This window comes from Neovison vison, chromosome 2 (assembly GCF_020171115.1).
Source record: "Neovison vison isolate M4711 chromosome 2, ASM_NN_V1, whole genome shotgun sequence".
Lineage (NCBI taxonomy): Eukaryota > Metazoa > Chordata > Mammalia > Carnivora > Mustelidae > Neogale > Neogale vison.
The window spans coordinates 76,475,553-76,498,252 of NC_058092.1; the positions used below are offsets into that span (position 1 = coordinate 76,475,553).

General features: G+C 42.4%; 1 protein-coding gene across 3 annotated transcripts in view; it reads left to right on the forward strand.

The window, feature by feature from the left end:
• LRRC8D (leucine rich repeat containing 8 VRAC subunit D) overlaps nucleotides 1–22,700 on the forward strand; it is a 122,043-nt gene that overhangs the window by 17,912 nt on the left and 81,431 nt on the right. For 2 of the 3 annotated variants that reach the window (XM_044238651.1, XM_044238653.1), the window contains exon 2: nucleotides 3,641–3,791. The gene's annotated coding sequence lies outside the window, so the exon portion shown is untranslated. Of the gene's footprint in view, nucleotides 1–3,239; nucleotides 3,306–3,640; nucleotides 3,792–22,700 lie in introns of those variants that run through there. The other variant, XM_044238652.1, reaches the window with a different exon arrangement.

The following is a 22,700-nucleotide window of genomic DNA, read 5'->3' on the forward strand; positions in this document are numbered from 1 at the left end:
GAGAGAAGGGAAGCAGGCTCCCTGCTGAGCAGAGAGCCCAATGTGGGGCTCACTCCCAGGACCCTGAGACCATGACCTGGGCTGAAGGCAGAGACTTAACCCACTGAGCCACCCAGTCTCGTCCCATTTGCAGGGCAAGTTCCCCTCTACTGCATTTTTGCCATGGGAAATGACACTCTGGCTCCTTGAAAATAGCTAATAACCCTCTGTGGGTAAATGCCAATCAAGCCAGCCATTTGGCTCTCAGGACATCTTCCTTGAATGCCATGTCCCAAGTTTCGCAGAGGCTGGGAGGTGAGTGTGCGTGCCAGAGACCTCATTCACAGAAAAGCCTGTTGCATTGCCACCCTGGAAGTACAGACATACAGGGACACTGGTGTGGAGGTTGCTAGTACAGAGAGGCACTCTCTTAGCTAACCAGACAGCTTGTCAGTTTCCTTTTCCTTGTTTGCAAAATCCAGCTGTAATAATGGCCAAGAATCCTCACACAATGAAATCTGTGGCAAACATTTTTAACCACCAAGGTAAGGTCTTTTTCTTTTTGAGATGAAGAAAGGTAAGCAACATCATTTAAGATAAGAGTCTATCATTTCCTCCTACACACCTGTTAGTCCTCACAGAATTTATCTCTTGTCACTTAATTTGGATCCTCCAAAATAGCTTTCATGATGTTGCCCTCGTCATCCATGGACTGTTGTAGTTAGGGAGAGAAGATTTTCAAAATGAACTTCTAATACTCTTCCAAAATCAATTTTATTTCTTGTGGCATGATTTGCACCTACTGGAGAGTGTATTTTTTTCTCTACTTATGAGGTGGTAATTTAATTATTTTTTTAATTTTTAAAAATTTTCTTTCTTTCTTTCTTTTTTTTTTTTTTTTTTTACTCAACAGGTATAAGGTAGAAACACTTCTCTACGAAGCACAGAAGGTGCAGGAGAATAGCTTAATAATGTGAAAATATGATATGATACTTAGACCTTGTGGCTGTTAGGAACCAGGTCTGGGACTGATGCGGTTGTAGGAGTGTTGTATGTATTATCCAAACTCTACACTATGGGATCCATGCAGGTTAATTTCAGCATGTTTCCTTTGGTTTTTCTTAAGAATTTCCTTTTCCTTCAGAGGTTTTCCTTCTAGGCTCTTGGTGACATAATGAGTAACAAAAATGAAGGCAGGGATACCAAAGTGTATTTTAAAATAGAATTGTATCCTCAAAAACATGGTAATTATTGACAGGCCTTTTTTAGATGAGAGAGAAGTAAGGGAAGTTTTGAGCTACATGCTTCCCTCCCACCATGTATTTTGTGTGGGGAAAAAAAATGGCAGTGCTTTGGGAAAAAGTTTTAAGTCTGAAAAGAGGTAGAGAGTTGACAAGTCCAGAAAAGCAAGGAACTGTGAGAAGGTAAAAGGGGGCAGCCAAGGAAGAGCTGGACCCTAAAAGGATGCTGAGACCCCTCAGGACTAAACCATCATTAGACTGGGCATGCCTGATGGTTGGGACTGAATCTTTGCTCCTTCCCCCCACCCCCAAGCTACACGTGGAGCTGTTCGCCTCTACAGTCTACAACTCCAGAATGTGCTCCTTAGTGAAGGGGTGGGCAAGGGCAAATGATTTGCAGGTCATTTGGAAACAGGATAAGAGCACTCACTTCCTCCCTCAGTCTCCAGAAGGGTCTAAGGTCTCAGCATTGACAAGGTTCTTAATCGCCTTTTTATATGTGCTTTGTTTCTTGGCTTGTCAGGAGGCTGATAGCATGCTACTGACAGGTGAGTGTGAGCTGAGTGCTGAAGCAGAAGAAAATAGAAGATGAGAATTTCAGCAGTTTCACTAAAAGTTGGGGCCATGTGTGTGTTGTGTTGTTTTGTTGGCCCTCTTAAAAAATCCCAGTTAGAGAAAAAGAATTCAGGGAACAAATATTAGTCAGCCGATTAGGTTCTGAACTTGCTCAGACTTTGTACCTTGGCATAAGAGAAGCTATCCTAGAACCTTTTGAACTTTTGCCACTGAGTAATTCCAAAAAGGCTGAAAGAGCCAGTAGTAGATAGTAGGAAAGAGCACGGTGTCCTCTGCTTGGGTAATCAAGGTACACATTACCGAGGTGGGTAAGGACCCTGGCTAGTTCAATGGGCTTACCGCTTGTAAGTTGCAGGATCATTCGGAGATGAAGAAATGGATCACAGATGGTCGCTGGGCTGGATTTTCCTCCTAGGATTCACTATTGTTTTGAGAATTAGCAGAGTGTAGAGGAAATGGCCCAGATTTTATACTTAGGAAAGACCTGTTATTCAGCTCTTCATTTGACCACTTTCTAGCTGAGACATCAGGACAGTTACTTAACTTCTCTGACCCTGTTTCCTCAGTTGGGAATATGAGAATAGGACATTTGTAGATCTGTTGGGAAATGTTAAAAGTAAGAGCAGATGAGAATGAGATGCTGTGTAGCACTGAATAGGAGCTTGTCATCCATCGATTTCTACTTTAGTCAAAATTTGGCTTTTTAGGTAGAATAATTATCCTGCGGTCCATCCTGAGTTTTGAAACATGAATAACTTTTATTTAAGCCAAAAGCTGGATGATAAAAGGAGCTATTTATCCAAGGCAGTCCTGTAAATGCCTTGTGACCCTAGAGATAGGAGTGCAAGGACAGGCAGGGTACCGATGAAGCCATCCCCACTTGGAAGCCCAGAAACCCAGCACTGAGCATATGTACGAACTCCCAGAGCTGGCACCCTCTGCATATAGCAGATTCTTAAACCCTCTGTTTACTGTTTTTTCAAACACTATCCTGAAGTTCACCTAAGTCAGAGGGTAACGCAGTGAACCCAAACTCAGAAATTGGAACTGCTCTGTGATTTCATTAGCCCAAGAAAGACTTCCTTGTTTTCTGAAAGAATACACTATACCATTATCTGCTGTGTGGAATCGGTATATGGAATGTTAGAGGACTGTGAGGATGAGGTTGTCCTGGAACTCTCCCCCCCCCCCCCACCGCCCAGTTTGTGGCAGCTTTGAGCACGCTTTCTTTTGAGTCAGCCAGGCGCAAGACAAGTAATTTCCCATCCTGAGGCTCTTTGAGTTGCTGAGTTGGAGTGGATGTACTGGGACGTGGCTATTCACTTAAAATTTTTGCATAAATCCAGCCTCCACTCCCCTGGAAAAGCTCGGTCCTGTCTTTACACCTTCCCCAAGGCGATTTTGTTCCAGGGGCGGGGGCGGGGAAGAGAGGAAAGGAGGAAAACGGAGGCACACTACACGCGGCGCTGCGCTCTGCGCTTCGGAGGAAGCGTGCAGTCCATTGACTGGGTACATGTGGGGAGGGGAGAACCGGGCCAGGGGTTGGAAACGGAAGGGCTGCGAGCGCGCTGGCTGCGAGCGCGCTGGCTGCGAGGCCTCCGGCAGGGGGAGGCCCGGCCCGCGCAGGGAGCCACCTCTCCGGGGAGCCGGTGCGGCGGATCGCCCGGCCGGGGTGGGGGGGTGGGGGACAGCGCCCGGAACGACCATGGCGAGGCGGGCGGGGGCGGCGGTAGTTATGCAACCCGCAGCCCCCTCGGTGCTCCTTCCCGCCGGTCTGCGCCCCTCCCTCCACTCCGCCAACACTCGGATCTCTCGCTCTTTCTCTCCCCTGTGTTTTCAAACAGGAAGTGCACGGCTGTCTGTAACGTGCCGCCGGGTCCCAGGATGGAGGAGTGAAGTCTCCGTCGCCGCCGGTTCCAGCCTGCGGAGCGCCCCCCCGCTGAAGCCGAGTCCCCGGAGAGCGCCCTGAGGGAGCAGGGTGGCCGCCTGGTCCAGGTGCGTGCGGTCAGGTCAGGAGCCCGCGGGCCCGGCGCTGGGCTGTCACTGGCCGCCGCCCCTGAGTGCCGCCGAGCCAGTTCTCCAGCTCCGCGCCGCAGCCTCACTTGGCGCGTGTGCCTGATCGCCTCCCTCCCCGCCTTCGCCCCCACGGGTCTCTGCGGACGGTGGCCGTACCGCTCGGGTGTGTGGGACCCCTCGGGAGGGCCGGCCGGCTTTGGGCAGCTGCGAGCGGGACCTGCCCGAGCTCACTCATCTCAGCTGAGGCGGGCGCTTTCCAGCCGGGGCTGCCCGTGCCCAGGAGGCTTCCCGGAGTCCCCAGCTGCCCTCTCCGCCCTCTCCGCCGCCTCCGCCTCCTCCTCCTCCTCCTGCGGCTGCCCGAAGCTGGGCGCTTTGTTGCTTCCTCGCTGACCTGGGGTTCTCTACGGGAAGGCCGTGGGAGGCTTGGGTGTTAGAAAGAGCAGTGTGTGTGAGAAGTGGGGACCTAGGCGGGGAGAGAGGGTGAGCGGCCCGCGAAGTGTGAGGTGGAACGTGGAGGGAGAGTCTTGGTGCCTACGCTCCGAAATCCCACCTCTTCAGCCCAATCCCACCTCTTCAGCCCAGCACCACTTTTTTGGTTTTTGTGTATGTGTTTGTTTTTATTTGGGGGTTTTTTGTTGGTTGGTTGGTTGGTTTGGAGTGGTGGAGAGTGGGGAGTGGGGAGCCCTGCTTTCAGGAACTGAGGGAATTAGCGATGCCGGCGGGCACTGGAAAGTAGCGATGAGAATGAGGGACAGCTAGTTTCGAGGTGTTTAGTCTGGTGTCTGGCTTGTTAACTGCAGTTGTGGTTTCTTAGCCTGGCTCCCTTGCTCAGACAGAAGGTCTTGTTAAAGGTATGAGCCAGACATCTTTATTGGTTATATTCCATTTTCCATCCGAGTAAACTTGAGAATGATTTTTCTCAAATTCACCAAGGAGATGATAGTTTCACATCTGTCCGTATCTTGCTCCTTCTCCGACGTTCATAGGTGGAGAGCAAACCGCGAGAGAAGAGAGGTCTGTGTTAGGCACAGACTTTGTGCTTCTTCATTTCCCTGCCAGCTCCTCTCTCTGCAGTCCAAGTCAGATTGACTTTTCCCCCAGTGAAAGCCTGGCCTTGTTTCTCCACCTATATTTATCCACCCGGGGAAACTTCAGCCTGGTGGACGGTCACTAAGGGAGGTTGGATGGTTGAGAAGACATTTGGCCCAAAATGCAATGTTTGAACAACGGGAACACCAGTAGCATCCTCTTACTCTTTTGTTTCGGAGGAAGGGATGTGAACAACTGACCAAGGGGAGGAAAGTGAGATTCTGCCAGGAAGGATCTTTTTCTGCAGCCTGGAGGGAATATGTACAACCGCACTACCACATGCCCATAGCTCCCTCACCTTACTGGGCGCCTAGGTCTCCTCAGGAAGCAGGGTTAGTTGTAGATTTAAATTCATGATGTCATAGGCTGGCTATGCCATTCTAATTTGTACTTTTGGTAATAAAATAGATATCCTGTGTAATTAATTTTGCTTTGAAAGGAAAATCTTTTGCAGTCAGGTAGCTTAGTGAATTTGTGCTGCCCTCTCTCTCCCTTTATTTTCCCCCTCTCAGCAGTGATTTGAATTCTGTGATCCCATTATTCCAGTAGTCCTTCAGAACTTGAATCTCTTCTAAAATGCAGCTGCTCTAACCATCGTGATAATATCAATAATTGGCATAATTGTGTTAGCAGTAAACAGCCAAGATACATTATAAGAACGGAGCAATTAATTTCATCTTTTCTCTAGATAGTTGGACGTGGACTTCTTAAATTTGAATTTCAGTGTGATATGTCTGTGTTTATGTCTCTTCTCTTGCCAAATACATGACAAGATTAAAAGTGAAAAAAAGTCAGTGAGAGAGACTCTTGAATGACCTGTACAACCATAGCACTTTTATACCCAAGTATACTCCTGGCCCTCCGGTTCATTAATTTGTTTGAGTACTTTGTTCAGCATCACTCACTCTGCTTCAAGATAAAATAGAACAGCCTTTGTGATTCTCTAAACTTGAACCCTATTTAGAAACAGGATTTACTCCTACCCTAGCAGAATTTAATAATAATTAAATAACAACCCAGGAATAATGAGAGCGGATCTTAAGATCCTCATTTTCTGTTTACAGAGCACATTTTCTAGAGCTAGTTTATAATTTGTTATTCCCCTTAATAGTCTGGTGAAACAGAACTCATTTACACCATTTTATGGAAAGTGGAAACTGAGGCTGATAAAATGTGACTTGTCAGTGGTCATATTAGTAAATGAAGATGCTAGGATTTCACTAAGTCTTTTGATTTATAGTCCTGGCCCGTCTGTAATCTGGAAAGTTGCCACCTCATGAAGAGATGGCAATGGTGATTCAGGGGTCTTTCGCCATTCCAAGAGAGCTGGTAAACACTGACTGAAGACTAGCCTTAGCTGCATCTTCAGATCTTTTCTTACTCTCCACCCAGAGGTCAGGGGTTTCTTTGTGGTGTTTTTTTCCCCTCATCTGAAATTTACACTCTCTATATTAGTGGACTGGATTTAGCTGTGTCTGCATCAATGTGATTTGTTTTCTGCTGCCAACATTCTTTTTTTTTTTTTTTTAAAGATTTTATTTATTTATTTGACAGAGAGAGATGACAAGCAGGCAGAGAGGCAGGCTCTGCTGCCAACATTCTAATGGCATATTTTATTTTACAGATATCATAGGTCAGGTCTTAGTGGCCAGTATCTATCTGAAGGGTCAGATTAGCATATTATATCTTTTTAGAATAAAAAAGCAGTTCTTCTGGTTTACCACTAGAACACTTTATGTCTCAGAAAGGAAATAATAAATTAAAAAATGATGTGTGTGGCTCTCTCTGTAGCCCACTACCATTCATACATACCACCACCATAGATAGCCCTCCAACTCTTCCTCTCCCCCAGGTCAGAATACCCACTAACAAGGTCATATTACAAGGGCACCTGACTGGCTTCGTGGGTAGAACATGATATTGGGGTTGTGAGTTACAGCCTCATGTGGGGCATAGACTTTTGTTAAAAAGGAAGGAAGGGAGGGAGGAGGAAGGGAAGGAAGGAAGGAAAGAAGGAAGGAAGGAAATGTCACGTTCTGGAAAGACATAGGCAGACCCATGTATACTTTATATATTAAGTGTTTTTGTAGTACTGCTCAGATGGAAATAAGTTAATTTTTGTTATCTTTGGAATGCTTAAAGTTAAGGCTCTCCTTACTTAATATTTTATGTTGCATTGAGAAGAATATAATTTAAAATGGGGAGTACATTTTCACTAGGAAATACTGCATAAAAGATTTATTGTCTCTTCAACAATTGGAATATCTATAGAGACCTATAACTTCTCCTCCTTAGAATTGTGTCAGAGTGTCAGGAGAAGAGGAGAAGTTGGGGTAGGAAAGAGATAAAGTGAATGGTTTTTCTTTTATAAGTGAGGAATGAAATACTTATATTTTCTTAGTACACAGTACCCTGCCATTTCTGTTTGGGACAGTTGCAGTGGCTTGTGACTAGGAAAGAAAGCATAACAAGCTTTGATCTTAAATGCCAAGGAAAAGTTTATGACCAAGAGAGGACTGGGGGTGGAGATAAATGTGTTAGGATTTTCATTTTTTCAAAACCCTCTCATGTTTTTCATGTCTATTATAAAATAAAAATTGTCTTCTATTGGCATTTGTAACCTTTAAAATAGTGGTTTGCAACCCTTTAAAAAGTCCAGGAGCTTTTATTAATACTTAAAGATTTCAAAGATTTTGACTTCCTTAGAGTTTTCTTATTTCTGATGATTGCTAATATTTATTGACATAGGTACTAGTTAATATCACTCAACTGACTATGTATATTGTAGATAATGACCACAGCATCTTCCTGTTTTTATAAAGTAGTAGTACATATGTAAGTGGGATCGGTTCGGTGTACTGACCACTGCCAGCACCTTGAAGTTCATAGGGTGGGAAATCAGGGCCAAAGTAAAACCACTGCTCCAGGGGGGAAATGCTGAGGTGGTAATTGAAATGTACAGTACGTTAGCCACAGATTCCTAGGTGGAGATTTTCCTCTTTGGTGTCCATTGAATAGAGGATGTGTAAAGTCCTAACTTTGGATCTGATTTTGTTTTGAGGTGGTTTCCCATGGTCGGCTTTGAAGTCTTAGGATTACTAAGTCAGGGATAACTGGAATTCTCCTAAGAGCATTTTCCCTACATTACTTCTTTGAATACCCCTTCCTTACCTTTGTTGAGTCAGGACAATGACCCCCTTGTACAATCTCTGCAGTCAAGTACTGCCAGCAGCAGCTTATATTCACTTCCCAGAAGCTAGAAGAAGCTTCCTCCCAACCTTAACCTTTATAGATTTTGAGAAGTATGTGGAAAGAGATAGTATTTATCCCTAATCTGTAGTGGAAAAAACAGACCTATGAGTTTCCATTGAATCAGTCTCTTTGGTTTCCACACCTGTTGCGGTAGCTTTGGTATTCTGTTTAGGACAGGTTAGGCTGAGTGCCAGAACCTCTTAGGGTTAGTGCAGGATATTCTTTTTTCTGATTTAAAAAAAAAAAACAAAACAAGAAAAAATCCCAGTTCTGATTTATTGAACACCTCATGTGTGTCAGACACTTTTACGTGGATTGTCTCGAATCCTCCTGGCGTTGTGCACGGTGGGTAATACCCCTGTTTTGTAGGTGAAGAAACTGAGGCAGGCAGAGATGGCAGCTTGTCCAATTCATGTCAATAAGGGAAAGCCCGGACTGGGATTCGGGTTTCTGAGTCCCCATGCTAAAACACTCCCTCCTTTACATCTGCTTCTTTGTTGGTCCTTAACCTCACCAGCGAAAAGAAATGATCACACTTTGTTTACTAATATTTATTGACATAGGTACTAGTTAATATCACTCAACTGACTATGTATATTGTAGATAATGACCACAGCATCTTCCTGTTTTTATAAAGTAGTAGTACATATGTACTACTACATGCTACTGCATCCATTCGCCTCTTCTTTTCAGCAAGAGTTAAATTACAACCACAGAGAATATGTGTTAGGAAATAGGGACTTGGAAGAGTCAGCATTTTCATAAGTTTTATAAAAAAAAGTTTCATAAATATTTTTGGCTTTCGTGCAGTATGTATTCATTTTTTCCCCTAAGGAGCCTAGATCTGTTGAATTGATGAGTGACAGTTTCTTGAGGCAGTATTGTCCACCAGCAACATTGCTGGATCTTAGGCTAGAAACGGACTGATTTTACGAGGAACTCTGCGGGTTGTTGTTGGGTTTTTATCCCCACCAGTACTGCATGATCATTTCTTCTTTCTTAAGAAATTTCCTGATTTGGGCCAGTCTGATGGATGTTATTTGTACTTCATAGTATAATTTTACCTTTATATGATGACAGGTGAGGTTGGGCATCCTTCATTCACTTAATTTAATTTCCCTTTACTGTGAATCGGGTCTCTTGCCCTTTTCTGGGAAGAAGTTCCTTGAAAGCATTCTTGTGGAGTTCCTATATATTCTAGAAATGAATCCCTTTGGGTATTGTGAATACTTTCTCCCCTTGTGTTACTTGCCTGATGACTGTCTACGGTGACTTTCATTAACAACAACAAAAATCCTTGATTTTAATGTAGGTGAACGCCCCCAGTTTTTAATATTATTGTGGTCTGTGCAGGAATCCTTCTCTATTCTAGACTTAAAGTTTCGTCTTTCCTCACTTTATTAACTTGATCTTATTACCAAGATTGGTACAAATTTAAGAGTTCTAAAATAGATGATTTTAGGTAGATTTCTTGCTGTTCTCTGCATGTCTGTTAACTCCTAACCCTGCGTACATTTTCTTTTTCTTTTTCTTTTTTTTTAAGATTTTATTTATTTATTTGAGAGAGAGAGAGAGAGAGCATGAGAGGGGAGAGGTCAGAGGGAGAAGCAGGCTTCCTGCCAAGCAGGGATCCTGATGTGGGACTCGATCCTGGGACACCAGAACCATGACCTGAGCCGAAGGCAGTCAGATAACCAACTGAGCCTCCAGGCACCCCTAACACTGCATACATTTTCTAGAAATGTATTTATTTCACTGGGAATATTCTGTATTTATTTATTTAATAATGTATTTTAATTTCAACATCCCTTATGTTACATTTCCTTCTCAGTTTTATTTATTCATTCACTGTTCAATCATTGTTCATGATTTCTGGCTCCCTTCCTCGCTTGGTCACCTATGTAGGGCAGGGGATCTCTCACTTCAAAGGCTTCTCTTTCTTCAGTGCTTTGCATGTGCTTATAGAGCTCAGATGTACGTTCCTACTATGGCTTTTGAATGAATGTTTTATGAGGTGTGATGCTGTAATACATGGTTCAATACTCTTGAAAGCCTGTTAATTATAGATGTCTCTTTATGATTGGGAAAACATTGCCAGTTTTGGCACGGTTTTTTCCAAGGTTACTTTTCACCACTCTTTTCTCAGTTCACTTGGTCTCTTTCCTCCTGCAGAGTCTAATATATCTCCACCTGAATGCTGGGTCACTTGATTTGGTAAACGGGCATATGCATGCCTATGTAAAATATAGTGTCTTTTTTCCTTAATTGATGAAATGGCATGGAACCATGTAGTACATAACATGGCTTATTATTGTAAATAAATTTGAAATTTATTTCAAATTGGGGGGCAAATTGTGGTCTCAAAATAGATATTGCATGACATGGTTGGCTGGACCAAAGATATTCCCCTTGGCCATCACTTCTAGCATTATAAGGGTGACGGGCTATATTTTATTTTTCTTCATCTGGAGTCCTTTCGGTGCTTTATGGATATAGGGGAAGGTTGAAGTCTAACTACTGAAATTTAGTAAGCTTGCATAAGCTTTACTTTTAGTAAAGTTATAATGTAGAATGTTCTGGAGTCCAAAACCTGCTTAGACAGATAAGACCATGTCCTTGGGCTGTTGTAGTTGTTCTCCCATTGTGCTTTAAACAGGCCTTATTAGGCATTCTTCTAGGTTTGATTATAACAACCCCAGCTACTGACCTGATTGAACTTACATACTCAGGAGAGGTCTTTATCAGTGCTGACATTTTCCATTTCTCATTCAGGTTCCTTTATGCTCATCTCACCAGTTGTCAGATCCACCTGTTTTATCAGCCGCCTCTCTTACTCAATTATTCTAATATAATTGACAGCAAAGCTACTGCATCCATTCGACAGACATTTGCTGAGCTCTAAACTACTAAATCTGAGTTCCCTTATCTCTCTTCCTCCTACCTGCTGTCTACCAGTCATTGCGCTAAGTTCCGAAGACACAATGTGAATGTGACACAGTGCCTGACCCCAGAAGATAGACACATAAATCATTAACTGGAACTTAGAATGTGAGGTGCTTTACACAGCACGTTGTGGTAAATAATAACAGGTAGTGGGGCACAAAGGAGGCAGTGATTTGTTCTTTCTTGTTCGTGAGGGAAGAATTCATGAAGGAGGTGATTTTGGTGCTGATTCTCAGAGGGATAGGATTATTTACTAGGCTGAGCAAGAGGGGAAAAAAATAACAAAAACAAACAAACAAACAAAAAAAAAAAACAGAAGAAATAGCCCAGGTTCAGAGCTAGGAAGAGCTCAGTGTGTGAGGAACAGAGTGTGAGGGACTGGCTCAGAGAGGTTGTGGTGCAGAGGGGAGAAGGGGTTACGTGTACATCTTGGTCTAGATTCTTTTTTTTTTTTTTTTTTTTTAAGATTTTATTTATTTATTTGACAGACAGAGATCACAAGTAGGCAGAGAGGCAGGCAGAGAGAGAGGAAGCAGGCTCCCTGCCGAGCAGAAAGCCTGATGTGGGGCTCCATCCCAGGACCCTGGGATCATGACCTGAGCCGAAGGCAGAGGCTTTAACCCACTGAGCCACTCAGGCGCCCCTTGGTCTAGATTCTTGATCTAACCATGTCTACGGCCACATGGCTCTTTCTAGAAGTGTGGGCTTTTTCCTGACAGCTTTATGGAATCACCAGAGATGAAATAAATTTAAACAAATTTAACTGCAGTCTTAAGGTATATGAAAACGAAGCAGGGAGAAGTCCAGTGGCTATTAAACAACCCAGGTAGGGATGCCTGGGTTGCTCAGTTGGTTAAGCAGCTGCCTTTGGCTCAGGTCATGATCCCAGCGTCCTGGGATCGAGTCCCACATCGGGCTCCTTGCTTGGCAGGGAGCCTGCTTCTCCCTCTGCCTCTGCCTGCCATTCTGTCTGCCTGTGCTCGCTCTCTCTCCCTCTCTCTCTGACAAATAAATAAAATCTTTAAAAACAAAACAAAAAACCAACCCAGGTAGAAAGCGAGGACTGGAAGTATGGGGACGATGGTGGGAAAGGAAAGGAGAGAGTAGATTGGAGACTCATTTAGGAGAGAGAATTGGTTACTGATTGAATGGAAAATGGGAGGGGAGGAAGAAGAAAGATGACTCTTGATGTTTTTGGCTGGGAAGATTCGCCGTCTGAAGGTGTCATTAGAACGGACAATATGAGAGGTGCAGTTTTGGAGAGAAAGTAATGCGTTCGGCTTGAATTTAACTTGGGGGGGGTGCCCCTGGGACACTAAGTTGATCTTGAGAGACCTTGCCTCTCAAGGGCTGGACATGTGTTTTGGGGAGTGTCCGTAACTGATGATGATTTGCAACGAATGTAGCTGAGACCACTCACAGATAGCCCAATGACCAAAGACCAAGCCGGCGAAAGAAGAGGAGAAAGAAAGAAGATCAAGAAAAGAGTCAAATAAAACTGAAGGAATATCGAGCACCAGCATTTTTGTTTTGTTTCTATATATTGTTATGAAGTCCTTTCAGCAGTAGCCCCTGAAATAATTGTTGTTATTGGCTTTTACAGATAAGCTCTCCAAAGCCCGGGTAAGCACCTTGCCGCAGTACCCAGGTGGCAGAAAAGGAAAAGCTCTCAGATCTGTCAGAGGCCACAGGAGGGTCAGATGGAGCAAAAATTGAAAGTGGGAGCCTGGGTTTGACAATGAGATATTCAGGTAGTATTTAGTAATCAGAAGAGTTCTCAAGTCTAAGCTTGCATTGTCATGGGTGAGGAGAGAGTAGGCATTGAGAAGGAAAGCACCAGTTGGGAGTACACATTTGTCCATGAAGAAGTATTTTTTTGTGTGCAGTCATGTCTAAAGCTTGTATTTTGTTTGAGAAGAGTGGCGAGAGAGTGACTAAAGGTAGAAGAGAGAATAACTGATGGAGGAAGGCTCCAGAAGAAACAGGCCTCGTCAAGATCCGGAGTGCAAGCATGGTCAAAGGAGATGTCTTGAGAGGGAACAGGGACATTCATTCCTTTGGAGCAGGAGAGGAAGAGAAGTACATGTGCCTCAAAATGAGTGTGCAGGTAGAGACGGAAGTTGAGAAAGTTCGTTCCTGAAGGTTTGGGTTCTCTCAGTAAAGTAGGAGCCGATGAAATCTGCTGGGAGAGAAGGGGCCTTGAGAAGGCAGTTTAAAGTTACTAATAGTAAGCTTGGAGAAAGGAGCTCACTGATGGAGTTAGGACGTGTGATCATTGAGAGTCCAGTTGGGGCTTTGTCATCCGGCATTAGGTGCTTATGGTGGGGTTTTTGTCTGCTTGATAGAGTACAATGAATACCATAACTGGTCTTCTAAAATAAAACACAAAGGCCTTGCCTATGAAGTTAGGTTTCGATGGTGACTTAAAGATGCTTAAGGGTTCAGGGCAGGGAGGAAAAGGAACACAGAAGGAGTGAAGAGACTGAACGTTAGGGAACTTGAGTTCTTGTCTGAGTTCTCCCTTTGCAGGGGATGGCCTTGGGGAAGTCAGCCAATCTCAGGGAGCCTCACTGTCCTCATCTTCCAGGGAGGAAGTCACAGTTAGTGTCCTCCTGAGTCCCCTCTAAGCCCCAGAATGTCTTCGAGATTTGTCCATTAGTAGACAAAACTTCGTGGCCAGAAGAGGGAGAGTAGCTAGATCCCTGTCATTTATCATTCATGAGTTGCTCGGACAGCAGCTCTCCGCAGTGCCGTCGGGGAGCTGACCGCACGAGGCCAGGCCAGCTGTCAGATGAGCACGCCCAGTGTTCGCTGCTGGGCTGCACCGGGTAGCCCGTCGGGAAAGGGAAGTAGCACCGGGCTGTGACCGGAGTTGGGCAAGGGCTTGGAAGGGTGGCCTTGCTGGGGGTGTGGCAGCTCCCCAGACATCACAAGTCATTCCATCGAGGTGGTGGTGCTGTTTGCATTCGTTGTCTGGGCTGCTGCTTTCCCTTGTGTGAGCGCGTTTTAATTTTGCCGGATTTATTTCTCCCTCCTCATCCAAATCATAGCATTGGAGAGAGAATTCAGCAGCTGAAGAAGGTGAAGCATGATTTCTGGCATCTTAACCTCAAAAGGCTTTCTTTTCTCCTTTCCATCTCCTTCCCTACACCTTGATTGCTTTGCTGGTGGAAAAACCGGAAACAGTTTGAAGCATTTTAACATTTAAGGCTCAGTTGGGTGTGTTCTTCCTCTGGAAGGTTTTCTTTTCAAAGCCATTTAAAGTGTCTCTGCCTCCTGTTAAGAACAGGGATGACATCTGAAAACCCTAGAGGTGTGGCTAGCATGAAAAAATGAATCCAGATCAGGTGAGTGGCTCCAGAGATTATTGCAACAATTTAACAAGCCTAAACAGGTAGTAAGACACTCTTCTTAAAAATTAAGTCTCTAATCTTTTTCTGCGCCATTAAATATTTGAGAGAAACTTGGGCATTTCCTTTTTTCCTCATTAAACTATTACACAACTTAATGCTTGGAAAATTCTTCACAGGAAGAAACAGGGTGTAACAGTTTTCGTGAGACAGTTTTTTTTTAAATTTTTTAATTCACCCTTTTAGCTTAAGTCTGAGAATACTATTCTCTTCACCCCACTGCTCTAGTTTCTTTCTGAAAGTCTAAATTTCTCCATATAATTAAATGTTCTTCAAAGTGAAACATAGTTAAAAAAAATTAAAACTATTTAAACGTGAAGTGAAAACATAGTCTATAAATGTGTTCTTCCATTTCCTGAGAAACAACAGGAAGGATTTGCTTTCTCAAAATAAACTAAGTAGCCTGACTGTGAACTTAGAGTAGTAGAGATCAAAGACTCCAGCATCACCACACAATGGGAAAGTTGCAGTCATTTTTTTTCCAACCTCAGAAAATCAAATCGAAGGCTTCTCTTTTTCACTTTCAACACGAGCCAGGATATGTACGTGAAATTCAGAAACATTCCTTTGGCACATGTGAACTTGTCATAGCCTAACCCCTGGCTAATCCATCTAAGAGACTCTACTTCCGAGATGTATTTGATCAGTATGGGCATGCTAGACGTGCAGCGATGAAAATGTCTTTTCTGAGGTATTCAATTCAGGAAGATTAGAGAAAGACCAACTGAATTTCTGTAAACATACAGCATCTAGACTTAAACATGCTAGATCAGTGCATTATTTCATAGCTTTGCTACTAAGAAGGTTTAGCATCTCGTATTGGTCATTGAATTACATGGGAAAAGGAATCTGCTACAGTAATTATATATAATATGCACACATACACATATTCTCAGATAGGAGTAAGAACATTTATTAATATTTCTCTACTTCTGGGGGCGCCTGGGTAGCTCAGTGGGTTGGGCTGCTGCCTTCAGCTCCGGTCATGATCCCGGCGTCCTGGGATGGAGTCCCACATCGGGCTCTCTGCTCGGCAGGGAGCCTGCTTCCCTCTCTCTCACTCTCTGCCTGTCTCTCTGCCTACTTGTGATCTCTCTCTGTCCAATAAATAAAAAATTTTTTTAAAAAAAATATTTCTCTACTTCCAGAAACAAGGAGTGAGAGCCCGTTTTAAAGGAAATCGATTATGTTATGGTCAGATATTTGTTTGTGAGATATAAGCAAGATTAGGGAGAGATGTGTGCCTTAAGTATTCAGCTGTCATTAATTTGGAAGTTCAAACAATGTGCAATTCTTCATTTCTGAAATAGTATAAATAAGTCAACATTTTGAAATATTGGACATTATTTGTATGTACAGAAAACTTGGAAATTATATATACATTGAGAATGGTATAGAGTTTCTCAATAGACCAGTTGTTTTTTTTTTTTTCTCCTGTACTTACCTTTCAAGAAAAGGTAGAAGAACAGATCTCAGAGCACCATACAGCTTTATTCTCAGTTTCTTTCTAACTTTATTTTTTTATTTTTATTTTTTTTTAAATACAAACCCTTGTGTCGAGGGCTGACTTTCAATAGATCGCAGCGAGGGAGCTGCTCTGCTACGTACAAACCCCGACCCAGAAGCAGGTCGTCTACGAATGGTTTAGCACCAGGTTCCCCACTAACGTGCGTTGTGTGACGGGCCAGGGGGCGGCCCCCTTTCCGGCCGCGCCCCGTTTCCCGGTCTAACTTTATTTTTAACCTAAGTTATGTTTACAGTGGGTCTCTCATAGACCATGATGTATATTTGGATCTATTTTTTTTTAATTCTAATCTGATAAGCTGTCTTTTAATTGGTGTATTTACATGAGTCACATCTAAAGTGATTACTGATATAGTCTGTTTAATATCCACCATGTTTGTAACTGTTTTTTATTTGTTGCGCTTGCTGTTTCTTTTTTCCCTTTCTTTTCTTCCGTGTGTGTGTGTGTGTGTGTGTTTTAAAGATTTCTTTCTTTTTGGGAAAAAGAGAGCACATGTGTGTGCTTACACACAAGGGCAGGAAGGGACAGAAGGGCGGAGGAGGGAGAGAATCCTCAGACTGCCTGCTGAGTGCGGAACCTGATGCAGGGCTCAATCTCAGGACCCTGAGTTCATGACATGAGCTGAAATCAAGATTCAGTCTCTCAACTGACTGAGCCACCCAGGCGCCCCTCCTTCTGTGGTTTTTAGGTGGACATTGTCTGTGATTCTATTTTCTCTCCTTTTTAAGCATATAGGTTATACTTTTTATAAAATTTTTTAGTGGTTACTTAGAGTTTATAATTGATTTTATTTTCTTAAAAAAATAAAAAAAGCAAAAACGTGTTTCTGTGCATACACAGAGGAAAAAACTTGGAAGGATATGTATTAAGACATTAAGAGTAGTTCATCTCGGGCGCCTGGGTGGCTCAGTGGGTAAAGCCACTGCCTTCGGCTCAGGTCATGATCTCAGGGTCCTGGGATCGAGGCCCGCATTGGGCTCTCTGCTCAGCAGGGAGCCTGCTTCCTCCTCTCTCTCTCTCTGCCTGCCTCTCTGCCTGCTTGTGATCTCTCTCTGTCAAATAAATAAATAAAATCTTCAAAAAAAAAAGAGTAGTTCATCTCCAGGTGGGAAGATTATAGATAGTCTTTACTTTCATTTCTCTAGTTTTCTGTATTATCTGATTCTTTTAATGACAAGCAGATATTGCTTTTATAATCAGAAACAAGGCTCTTTTCATTTTGAAGAGAAAGGAGAAGGCAGATCACAGCAAAACAAGCTGAAAATCTCCTATGGTTCTACAATTTACACCCTGTCTTGTCTTCCAGCTCGAGCTTAACCACACTGTCCCCACAACCCCATCACTGCACTGGGAGGAAAAAGGAAGAGGGGTTGGCCGTTTCTCACCTTGCATTGGGAAGGTTGTCGGCTCCTGTCCTATACCCTCTCTGCCTACCCAGTGAGAATGAACCTCCAAAGGACTTAAGATCCATCCACTATGTGGTTTGACATAAAAAGGGTTTTCACCTAATACAGAGTTAACCAGACCCCTCTCTTTCTGTATAATTAAGTTTTCCTCTGCATGGAATGTCCTTATGGCTCTTCACTGTCTTTCAAAAAATAATGAGCAGAGGAGTAAGAACACTTGAAAAGTAGTTTAAAGTATAGCTTTCCCTGTAAAACTTGTAATAATTGTTTGGTTTGCTGGTATGAAACCTGCTGTCATCTCAGGCAAGGTGGGGTGAGACTGTTAGAGCTGGTATCTGGGGTAGTAGGTGAAAAGCTTGTAGGTAACATGAGGTCATTCCAGTCTGTATTTCAGAAAACTCCCCTTCACACAGTTTTAGAGAAAATTACCATTGTTCTTGCGATGTTGGTTATATCCTCTGACTTTATTTGGGTTTGCATGTAAACCGAATCCAGGTTAAGGTTTAAAAAAGTTTCTTAGATCAGGGGCGCCTGGGTGGCTCAGTGGGTTAAGCCACTGCCTTCGGCTCAGGTCATGATCTCAAGGTCCTGGGATCGAGTCCCGCATCGGGCTCTCTGCTCGGCAGGGAGCCTGCTTCCTCCTCTCTCTCTCTGCCTGCCTCTCTGCCTACTTGTGATCTCTCTCTGTCAAATAAATAAATAAAATCTTTAAAAAAAAAAAAAGATTTAAAAAAAAAAAGTTTCTTAGATCAATGCAAACAGATGAAATGTGGGTTTTCTTTAAAAAAAATGGTTTTAGTAACAACTAACCTGCCAGGTGTTTTCAAGAAAGTCATAAATTTTGTAAATACCGTAGTTTGTTATTCTGTAAAATTGGGCTCATTATCTTTTGCTGCTTACCTGCTACATTCAAGTAAGCAAAAGACCAGTGAAGCTGGCCTTTTTTTTTTTTTTTTGTCTTCTGTTCAGAAGAGAATCTTTAAAAAGCAAACCAGTTATGTCTCTATTTCCAGGTGAAAATTGTAGGTCTCCATTTTAATATACCTTATTAGAGCTAGGAAATTTCATTTAAGGTAAGAAATCAATTAGTCTTCATAATCTGTTTAAAGCTAATAGAATTAAATATTTTGGTATATACAATAATAATTGGAAAAATTATGAAATAAGCATTAAAAAAGTATTCCCAACACAGTGATTTTTGTAGCTATGTTGAGATACATACGAATTTTGAAATGAATACAAAAATATAAATATTGCTATTTAAGGGATAATGGGCAGAATTTAATTCATTTTCTTTATATTATTCTGATGGTAGATATTTTATAAGAAGCCGAGAGGTCAGAAATCAAGTTTCTGATTTCTGATGCTTATTAAGATAAGCTTGAAATGAATTTTTATATTTGCAGTATAAGCCATATTAGTAAACTCTTCAGTAGGTATGGGAGTAAGGGTAAGTAATTTGATTCTTTTTTAAACTCTCTTTTGAATGAGAGACTTGATACATGTAAATGGTAGTGGGGAAATGATGAGAATCCTAGGGGTTACTATGTTACCCATTTATTGAAGCATTACCAGTTACCCGTGTTGGCTGTGGTGCCTTTGACCTGTTCTCCCATTGGTCCCTTCAGTTTTTAACTTGTCAACATTTACGTTGTAACATTCTCTCTGCCTTTTTTGCTCCTCGGGTACAGCTGTGAAAATTACTGAAGTGAGAAATGGTTTGAGGGTAAGAACTATGAATGGAAGAAAGAAATAATCCTCTCATTATTCTAAATATGGGGAAAGAGGATTATCTGCAACCCTGAGTTTTTACCCCAAAAGAACTGATAGAATAATAGGTTATCTTTGCTTTTCTAAATGTAAACCATAATGCTTTAATAAGTACTCTTAGGAAAAAATCAGTTGGCGCTCATTTTGGTCTGCCTTATCACCCATTTATTCCATGATGATTCCTCTATGTGTTTTCCCAATCATTTGCTCTTTGAAAGAAGTGTGAGCTTGTGATCAGCACGGCCACAAATGCCCAGTATGAGATCTTAGGTATTAGAGCAGTGCTTTGACAAAGAGGCTAACTCCCATTTTGTGCCTTCAGGAGATGGTTACAAACAGTGAACTGAAAATTCAAAAATGGAAAAAAAGATGATTTTGACAATACCCTCTAAAAATACTGAACATTAAAATAATATTCATATAATTGCAAAATTAATATCTGTTTTATAAATACATATATCAAATATATGAAGTATTTTATATATTTGTTAAAATAGGTTCCCTCTCCTTTTTTAGTTTTAACTGTAGATGAGTAATTCACATATTTTGGAGAGCATTAAGACCAAAAGGCAGCGTTTTTACAACAGGCTTAAAATACGATTTACCACGTAGTATTCCCACTTTATGGATGGAACTTAAAAGCCAAGTAGTTTAAGTTAAAGGTCACACATTAGATGAGCTTTTCATTTTTAAGTAAGCTTTCATCAGTATTGGGAAAGAAAGCTTACAAATCTCTTGAGGTAGACTTTTATCTGAACCATTCCAAGATAAAGGAAATGTACAGTTTAAGCTTTTCCGAAAGAAATAAAAATCTCTGCACTTTATGATAATCTTAGGTCAGTAATATTTTAAACTAAATATTTTACACTAAAACTTAAGGCAACTCTGATTCCTTTCTTAATAGAAATAGATGTACATCATCCTCTATGAGGTACCTAATCAAAGACAGACCCAATTTCAATATTCTCTGTAGTTAGTTTACCAATCCCAAGGCTCTTAACTCTTACAAGTCTTAAGAGTGTGTGTGTGTGTGTGTGTGTGTAAAACTTTAGAGATTTTCCTTGAAAATTTTCTTAGATTTTCCTCCCCCCACCCTTTGAGTTATTAATGGAGGCTTTGATGGGAAACCTTGTTCCTGCAAGTGTGTTGATCTCTTAAGACAAAGGCAGGTAGAAGTTGCAAGGAGACAGACCTTGACTTCCTATGAGAAAGAAATCTCTTTAGAAGCTCTGGAGAGCTGTACTGAACTGCCCTGTGCTGTTCAGGGTCCCAGCGCTGAGGGCACCTTGGAGAGGCTGTCCCCAGTCAAGGTCCAGAGAGCCCAACACACACACACACACACACGCACACACACAGTCACAGAGTGAGCCCTCTGAGGTCACAAAGTGCACACATACTATTCAATCTTCAGTTAAATTCTCTGAGTCTCAGTTCTCTCCTCTTCAAAATGAGGGTTAATGATGTGAGGCCCGTCATGTGAATTTAATATATGTAAAGCACTTGCTGTAGTTAATCCTTCCAACTGAACATGATTCTGTAGCTTTTCACTCTGTGCCCCTTTTCATTTTTCTCTGTTCTTCCTTTTCTGTCCTCCTGTTCACTCTTTTAGAGCCTTTTTTTTTTTTTAAGATTTTCTTTATTTAATTGAGAGAGAGAGAGCAGAAGCGGGATAAGAAGCAGAGGGAGAGGGAGAAAGACAAGCAGACTCCCCACTGAACACGGAGCCCGATGCGGGGCTTGATCCCATGATCTGGAGACCACGCCCTGAGCCAAAGTCATATGCTTAACTACTGAGCCACCCAGGCATCCCTCTTAAAGCTTTTAATTATTTTCTCTTCTTTTTTCCTCCTCCTTTCCATACCTGTGCCTTAGGTTCTACTGCTGGTGCCCAGGGATGCCCTGAGCTCCCTGGGTAGCATCACTGTCCGTGACTGATACCTGCACAAATCAGTTCACAGCCACCCATCTTCAGCATCCTTTGGATTTGGCACAAGGGATAGCTCTAACACCCTTGATAAAGCCAAGATCCCTTACTGCTTTAGCTTTCCTGTGAGCTCTTACTATGACTCTTTCTGCTTCATTGTTACTGGTAATGAAAGCACTAAGGGGCAGTTAGATATGGATAGAGAACAGTCTTATGGAAATCTGTGTCAGTAACATTTAATTTTTCATCTATTTAAGTTTCTTTTTTCAGAGCCAGGTTCCTGATGGCAGATGTTGTATTTGAGAGAGGAGAGTATCGAACCCAGAAGGGGCAGAAGCACTATTTTATTTTTTTTTAAAGATTTTATTTATTTGTTCGACAGACAGATCACAAGTCGGCAGAGAGAGAGAGAGGAGGAAGCAAGCTCCCTGCTGAGCAGAGAGCCTGATGCAGGACTCTCAATCCCAGGACCCTGAGATCATGACCTGAGCCGAAAGCAGAGGCTTTAACCCACTGAGCCACCCAGACACCCCCAGAAGCACTGTTTTAAGAAAGAACGTACAACACAACTTTGGGGATTCTTCTGTAGATACTACATGGGCAACATAAAAAATTTATTCATTACAAGCTATTTGAAGACCTACTTGCCTGACAGAGTGGTATCACTTAGTAGAAATGCGACAGAATCTCATCAGTCCAGACTTCATGATTAAAAGAGATCAGGTTTATACCATTAGAGAAATACAGATTGTTAGATCTGCGGAAGGAAATCTTTGGGACCACTCAAGTCAATGATTTTCTTGTATAAATAAGTAATGAAATGGAGAATCAGGTGAAGTAACTTGTTCTTGAAACATAGCTCTTCCCATTAAGAAAAGGCAAATCTGGGAGACATGGCTCCTAACATTATAGGTATTTTCTTAGGCTGCAGTGCAGCACCATGATGCTGGCCTTTAGATCCAGGAGTCATTCCCCTGTGGCTCAGAGATGCTCTCCATGCCATTACACTGCGGCTAATTGCTAACTGAGGCATGGCAGAGAACCTTTCTGTGTTCTTACTCAGCTTCTTTCTTTTGTCCATGTTTGGTTTTTTTTTAATGAGTTACTGGGGGGTTCGATTGCTATGGCCCAGGAATCATCTAAATAGATTCATATTTGGACAGTTTTGTTCTCCTATGCTTAATAGTGTTTTAGCCTCTTATTCTCTACTAGGTGTTTTCCTGTTTGATGTGAGAGAATTCTAGGAGACAAGTGTAGCTGTGGCCATTTGGCAGATCAGAAAACTGGGGCTTACAAGGCTTCAGCTGCTTGTTCTAGGTTTATACAGCTTATAAACCAGAGCTAGAACCCAGGTCAGCTTTCCAGACAACACATTCTTCATTGTTGCTCTTCTCTACATTTTCTGCTTCCCCTTGCTGCTTGTGTGATGGGGGGGAACAGGGTACAGAATTGAAGATCTCTGGCAAGGAATCCAAAGATCATCTGGCCTAGCCCCTTGGCTTCCAGCAGATGAGGTGTTTGTTCCTATGATTTCATAGAAGAGGTATGTGAGGTCTTGTTTTTATTTCT